The following is an 8356-nucleotide window of genomic DNA, read 5'->3' as shown; positions in this document are numbered from 1 at the left end:
TGGCCCCACCTTTTCCTACCAATATATATATATATATATATATATATATATATAAGATAAAAAAAAATATTGGGCAACGCTCAAATTTTTTTGAACAAAAATGCCCCTGCTCAAGTTCCAGGGCGTTCTGGGATAAAAAATTATCCTTTTTCGTATATTTTCTTTATGAAATTCTTTTTCAAATGATTTTAAAATAAATTTATCTCAAACAGCATGTTAGAATCTCCTCGATGGTACAAGCTTAAACTACCATCCAATTTTGAAATAAAACCCAAAAAAATTCAAAAAAATAAGCATAAGACAACCCAAAAAACCTCTAGAATCCAAGTCATGTGATTTTGGAGGTGGGTGGCCTGGGCGACACAGAGTCATTGGGCGACAAAAGGCATGTCGTCCAAAAATTTTTAGACAAATAAGCCCCTACTCCAATTCCAAAGCCTTCCGGGGACAAAGTTGGTTTTTTTATGCATTTTGCTTACGAAAAGGACTGTTTTCAAATATTTAATTAATTTTCAAAACTTTTCAGATACTCCCTAGTGGCACGAGTTTAAACTGCCGACCAAAATCACAATTAAAAAAAAAGGTCAAACTTGTGCAACGTAAAAAAACCAAGATAGGAAAACGTCTAACCTCGTATGACATTAAAGGTCGGGTGTATTCAAAAAATGTCTAGCCCCGTATGACATAAAATGTTGAGTGTATCCGTCTAGCCCACTATGGTGTAAAGGGTCAGGTGTATATGTCCGTCACTGCAAGGCGTTAAATTGCTTAGATGACTTTATGGTTGCAGAAGCCAAAAATGCTAACTAAAAAATTATTTTTAAAATATCTTTATTTTTTCAAAATGATTCACTAGATGTCTTGGTTTAAAAAACTTTAACTTTTTTGTTAAAATCGTAACTTGTCCAAAGCTCCTGGTTCTATTTTAAAACTCTCCTTATTTTTAAAATTTCTAAAACGTATTTTAAAACAAAGGAGCTTGGACACTCGTATATGATGATTACTGTGTTGCCGCCTCATCTCACTCTTTAGAATTGACCAGGCAAACGTTTTCTTAAAACAAATAAAACTTATAGAATACCTTAAGAAACCCTAAAAAAAAATATATATATATATATATATCATATTCAATAGTTTAAAAGTGAAAACCTCTGAAGTTAAATGACATGGCCAGCAAATCCAACTCGAGTTTCATGCTTGCGGAAATCACCGAAACATCTCATGCCGAAAACCCTAGGATGAAAATGCCCTAAGTGGGTAAGCGGGGAGTAAATAAAAATGTCACCAATGTCTACTTCTTTAACACTCACATGTCCTTTGAATGACAGGGAGCACCAAATAGTGACAGCTGTTGACACCCTATCTTGAAAACTAGCAAATTCAATGTTTTATTTAACTATAGACAGCCTTAGGACCACAATATCCCAGTAAACCCCCAAACCATAGACCACCATAATCCATATTGTTTGCCATGTGATCCAAAATCCTGTAGAACACCTTATTTTAGTAAAAAAATATTTAAAATACTAAAACATATCGTTTTGACCTAAATTTTTGCATGCAGCATCACAAGAGCCCGTAGATCCCCCCATAACTGGAATCTACCGATTCTGGGTAGATTTGGTTTGGGCAACACCACTGGTGCGGTATCCTCCAACGCAGACTGACCCAAATCGGTTGATTTTTGGCAAGCAGCATCCCAACAACCCCAAATTAGCCCATACAATAATCTTCCAACTATGGGCATATTTGGTATGGGCGATATAGCCTAGACTGACCCAAATCAGTTGATTTTTAGCAAGTAGTATCCCAATAGCCCAAAATCACCGCATACTGGAATCTGCGAATTTTTAGTAGATTTGGTATGCCAATTTTTGCATGCCAACCCCACCTGAATCATTTTTGGCTAGGTTCATTGAACTTGGACCATTTTGGTATGGGTGATACTATTAGCGTCGCCCAAGCCTTGGACCACCAAAACAACAGTCTAGGCTGAGAAATCTTTTGGTTTATAGTTTGTTACCTATTCCAGACATTTTTCAGCTTATAAAAAGGTCATTTTGGGATCATTTTAGGTTAGACTCTTTAGACCTTATTAGCTTGTTTGCCTAGAGAAAATTATGAGATTGTGAGACTTGAGAAAAACCTAACTCTAAGAAAACATTGGCTTTAGGCCATCTACAGTCCTTAAATTAAGAAATCTATCAAAACCTGAAGAAAGACAAAGCGGATACATGACATAAACTCAGCCGGTCCTGAAACAAGCGAGGCCTCGAAGCCTCAGAAGTTCCGGGCCACCTAGCCCGATCTGGTATTTTTTTACTCTTTCTGCATTTATTTATTTTTATTAGAATTAAATCCATTTTATTACATTTTATATTGTATTTTGTATTTTGGATCAATGTTGGCTCTACCACAGATCTGAGAGCAGATATGCTCACTGCATAGTAGATCTGGCCTCAAATCAGAATTTGATTGTCCCACCCTCTATTACTCTCTTAAAAAATCAGTTTGTAGTTCGGATCCAGTCGAATCTCATTCAGAGGTAATCTCGATATGCACTATAAACACTGGACCATTGGATTTAGAGTTCTCTCCACAATATCGCCTTTTCTCTTAAATGTTAAGGGAATTTTTTGGGACCCCAAACCTAAAGCAGACACTTGGGTTTAGGGTTCCCTCTGCAATAGCGCCTTTCCTCTTAAATGCTCTGGGAACTTTGTCAGACCCCAAACCCTAAAGCAGACACTTGGGTCAGGGTTCCCTCTGCAATAGTGCCTTTCCTCTTAAATGTTGTGGGAACTTTGTTGGAGCGCAAACCCTAAAGCAGACACTTGGGTTTAGGGTTCTCTCCGCAATAACACCTTTCCTCTTAAATGTTTTAAGGATTTTTCCGGACCCCAAAAGCAAGGATTCAAGGTGGAGGGACAGGAGGGAGGAGAGTTTGATGGAGGAGATTGAGAAGTAAATGACTTGCAACCCTAACCCCAATATCATTGAGCATTTTGCGGATTTGAAGACGGAGTTACAAACCATATATGCACAGCATTGGGACAACATACTAGAGATCTCTCTGAGGATCAAGAATAAGAGGTTTGAGAGTGTGTTGGTTCCTGACATCACAGCCGTGGGTGAAGGGAGGGGAGTTGTTATGTCATTGAAGTTGGATAGGCTATTTGATTTAGTTTCGGGTTTGACGGTGATGGACCCCAAGAAGTACCTAGCTGAACTCAAGAGCATGAAGATCACTGGTAATGTTGAGATTTCAAACATCAAGAGGGTGAGGTTGTTGCTGAAATCCATGAGGGACGCTAATCCCAAATATCGATGGATTGCGGCCGCAAGGTTGGAGGAGGCTGCAGACAACATCTAGGCAGCTAGGTATCTAATTGAGAAGGGGTGCCAAAAGTGTCCCAAGAATGAAGAAGACATGTGGCTTGAGGTGTGTAAGCTGGCTAGCCCTGATGAAGACAAATCCGTCATCACGAGTGGTCTGAAGTCCATTCCAAACTCGGCAAAGCTGTGGATGCATGCAACGAAATTGGAGCATGACGATGCAAAAAAAGAGTAATGTGTTGGTCAAGGGGCTTAGGAACATCCTTGATTCCGTGAGGTTGTGGAAGGCAATGGTGGAGCTTGCCAACAAGGAGGATGTGCTGCTCTTGCTTCATGCATGTTCAGTTGTAGCTTGCACTTGCAAGGCTTAAAACCTGTGACCAAGAAGGTCTTCAACGAGGGGAGGGAGAAACTCCAAGGCCCGTTTGGATAGGAGGAAATTAGGAATCTTAGATATTTGAAATCCTAAGGAAATCTATGGATTTTTAATATCAAGGATTATTTTTTATGGATTCCTCAAATCTCTTGTTTGGATAAACAATGCAAAATTTATGGATTCCTTGCAATCACTTCCATGTCCATTGTTTGGTAACAAAACTTGATACAATTGATCTCTCTACAATTTTTATATGTTTTATCTCTCTAAAACTCAAAATTTGGGATAGTGTATTTATATAAATTTTGAGATAGTTCCTCTCTCTAAAATTTTATATGGTTTATCTCTATAAAATTTAATATACTTTTTATCCAAACTTTAAAATTTGAAATTGTCTATCTAAAATTTTTGAGATAATTGCTCTCTCTAAAATTTTTTGGTGTTTTACTCTCTCTAAAATTTAATATAGTTTCTCTTTCTAATTTCTATAATTTTAAGATACTCTCTCTATAAAACTTAAAACTTGAGATAGTTCCCCTCTTCAATATTTTTGAGATAGTTTATCTCTCTAAATGTTTTTAAGTAGTTTCACTCTTTAAAATATCATTTAGTCATTCTCTCAAATTTTAAGATACTTTCTCATTCTGAAAGCTAAAATTTGAGATAATTTCCCTCTAAAATTTTTATGATAGTTTCTTTTTCTAAAATTTTTTATGTACTTTATCTATTTAAAATTTGATATAGTTACTCTCTTAAATTTTAAGAGGCACTCTCTCTCTAAACTTCAAGTTTGAGATAGTTTTTCTTTCTAAAATTTTGAAATAGTTTCTCTCTTTAAAATTTGATATAGTGTCTCTCTAAAATTTGATATACTTTCTCCTTTTAAACTTTAAATTTTTAGATACTTTTTCTCTCTAAAACTTAAATTTTGAGATAGTTTCTCGCTAAAAATTTATGAGATAGTTTATCTCTCTAAAAATTTCATGTACTTTCTCTATCTAAAATTTGATATAGTTTATCTTTCCAAAATTTTAAAATACTTTCTCTCTCTTAAATATAAATTTTTCCATAGTTTATCTCTCCAAAATTTTTGAGATAGTTTTTATCTCTAAAATTTTTTAGGTAGCTTCTCTCTCTAAAATTTGATATATTTTTTATCTTTAAAATTTTAATATATTTTATCACTCTAAAATTTCAAATTCGAGATAGATTCTTTCTAAAACTCAAAATTCGAGATAGTTTCTCTCTCTAAAATGTGAGATTTTTCTCTCTTTAAATTTTTTGGCAGTTTCTCTTTCTAGAATCTATAATAAATTATCTCTAAAAGTTTAAGAATACTTTCTCACTCTACAATTTTAAAAATACTTTCTCTTTCTAAAACTTAAGATTTGATATAGTTTCTCTCTCTAAAAATTTAAATATAAAATTGTTTTTCTTTCTAAAAGTTTTGAAATAGTTTATCTATCTAAGAATTGAGATAGTTTATCTCTCTAGAATTTTTCATGTACTTTCTCTCCCTAAAATGTGATTGTTTCTCTCTAAAACTTAAAATTTGAGATAGTTTGTCTATTTAAAATTTTGAGATAGTTTATCTCTCCAAAAAAATTGATACTTTCGCTTTCAAAAATTTTAACTTATTTTATCTCTCTAAAATTTTAATATACTTTTTCGCTCTAAAGTTTAAAATTTGAGATAGTTTCTCTCTCTAGAATTTTGAGATAGTTCATCTCTCCAAAAAATTGGCACTTTATTTTTCTAAAATTTTAACATACTTTCTCTCTCTAAAAGTTAAAAATTGAGATAGTATCTCTCTCTTAAATTTTGAGATAGTTCATCTCTCTAAAAAATTGGTACTTTTTCTCTCTAAAATTTTAACATACTTTCTTGCTTTAAAAGTTAAAATTTGAGATAGTGTCTCTATCTAAAAGTTTTGATATAGTTTATCTCTTTAAAAAAATTAGGTACTTTCTCTTTCTAAAATTTTCATACCTACCAGATGCTCCCTATGTTTCGGGTCGAGGGAGCCAATAAGTGAAATCTATGGGCCTTGGAAATGCAAAAAACAAATTTTGGTATGGAAATGAAATCATGGAAAAGTAGGTCTTATTTCCATGACTTTGATTTTCCTGATTTTAAATATTCTAGTCATTAAGCAATCTAAACAATGGGTTTTGGAAAAATCCAATGTATTAAGAATCCATACCTTGAAATCCATTTACGCAAATGAGCCTTAAAGGGTAGTTTGATATCTCCAGCATCGAAGCTTCCCTTATTCCCTTCTATATTTTATACATCACATTGACATCTTAACATGGAGGTTGGTTACTTGCTAGTGGAGGTTATTCATGTATGTAATACCCCCATATGTTACATACATACAACATGTCCAAGTGTAACATATAGATGTGACACACACCATTTTATATCGTATATGGTACATTATTATTGTGAGTGGGTACAAGAATGTTATACATCACATAACATAAAACGCATGCCATAATATTAAGGGATTGTATACTATGCACCTTTAGTACGAGAGGTCACAATTACTCTTAGCCATTTGATATCGACATAGATGGCTTTCGGTGTATCCTGAAGTTTGATAAATTTTTTTTTGAACTTTGAGTCTAGTCAATAATGCATTCACAACCACTCAATTTAAAATTGGACATGTTCTTTATGAGTCTTATTCACATGTGAGTTGCTTTTAACACTCATTTTTTTTATATAGATCTTTGATCCAAATTTGTATAGATCTATGATCTATACTATTATGATAACGAATACAAAAAATAAATTAAAAGGAAATAAATATTTAAAATATTTTTTTAACGATTATTTTTCCTATCCATTGGATAGGAATCTTTAATTATGGAGGTTCATCTTAAAAATGGACGTCGAGATAGTAAGTCAGCCAACTCATAAAACATATTTCCTTAAAAATTTGATGGACAAGAGTAATTGTGATCTCCTTGCACTAAAAATAAATGGTCTCTTTATAAATTTTTCGAAAGTTTAATATGTTGTTGGCCATTCCTAACATATATTATAGTGGCCGTTGCTGTAATCCCAAAAAGGTGAATATGGGGTGATCTTATGCTGGAAATATGATACATACGAATTTTTAATTTTAATATGATGCAATGTTGCATACATTTGACCGGACCAAGTGTAAAAAAAAATTATAAAATAAAAAAATATAAGGCAATCTAATATTTCTAATATCGAACTGCTCTAGAATGGGGTAGTCCGATGTCTTTGCCTTAGGATCCAAAAAAATAAAAACTAAAAAAAAAAATAGTGGTTTGATATATTTGCAACATCAAATCAAGGACAAAACTATAACACAAGGGAAATTGTTTCATACGGACAGGACCGCATTTCCACAATATGCGGAATATGTGGTCTAGAGGTATAAAGCATCCATCTTAAAGATGGATGCAAATAGGTGGTCCATCTAAAACAAGTGTAACTAACATTTCAAATGTATTTTTAATATAATTATTATTTTTAGTTTTCAATTTTTTTTTCATATTCATGATCTCCATGTTAAAAATTATATATTACCTAAAAATTTAGATCAAATTATATTAAAAAAATATTTTTACTGCGAAACACACATTTCTACAATATGCAGGCTGTCTGCATAGTAACCGCGTCCATAACAGAAAGACCTTAAAAAACCCTTACCATATTCAGCTGACCTCAATTCGTGTCTATTTTATGGAAAAAGTTTATATAAGGATGTTACATTATAATGTAGAACCACGGATGCCCCTCAAAAATCCATCCAAAAAGGTAGTTTTAATATTGAAAAACCCTTTGATTGATCATCTCGACATCGAGATATATGACTATGAAAAATAAAAAGATTTTAAGCATCTGAAAAAGTGCATTTTACAACATATTATCTACACCGTCCATTTTCAAAATTTTCATATTTTTATAGATCTACTTGATTTTAACCATTTTTTAAATTTAAAATTTTATAATTAGATATAAAAATAAATTTTGAGATAATCCTAATAACATTTTACATCAAAATTATATACCATCATAAAATTTGAAGGTGCACGTTACCTCTACACCTACGGATGCATCCGTATGCAAACTGCACCCCTGTTTTGTTGGACATAGAATAATCGTCAAAAATTTAACCACCACGTTCTATTTTTTTCTTTATCGTACTCCACGGTTGTACCAAAAAGTGGACCTCGGTGGGAGGAACACATTATATTTGTGAGCTGTAATGACTTGTATTGCTTTTAGGGTTAGGTTTGGTGAGATCTCCATGGGATTAACGTGTGAATTGAGCAGGCATTAATTATGGTGTGATGGAGTCAAGTTCGATGGCCACTTTCAATCCATAATGCATTATACATGTATAGTGAAAAGACCTAATGCTCTTGCAAGAGCATACTGTTCATTTGATCTATCAAATAAAACTCATTTACGAATATTATTTAGAACCCAGATTTTGGAGATGTAGCCTATATAACCTAACAACCGGCTTCAAAGAATAAATATGACTTTTTATGTAACTCAATATGATTAACATCCCAACATAGAACAAGAACCATTCAATTTTTGAAGGGCAAGGTGTTCAATAGATTAAAAAATATATATATATTTAAAATAATCATA

This window comes from Amborella trichopoda, chromosome 9 (genome assembly GCF_054954075.1).
Source record: "Amborella trichopoda isolate Santa Cruz 75 chromosome 9, AtrichopodaSantaCruz75HAP2 v2.0, whole genome shotgun sequence".
NCBI classification, from domain to species: Eukaryota; Viridiplantae; Streptophyta; class Magnoliopsida; order Amborellales; family Amborellaceae; genus Amborella; species Amborella trichopoda.
This window is presented reverse-complemented; position numbering follows the sequence as displayed.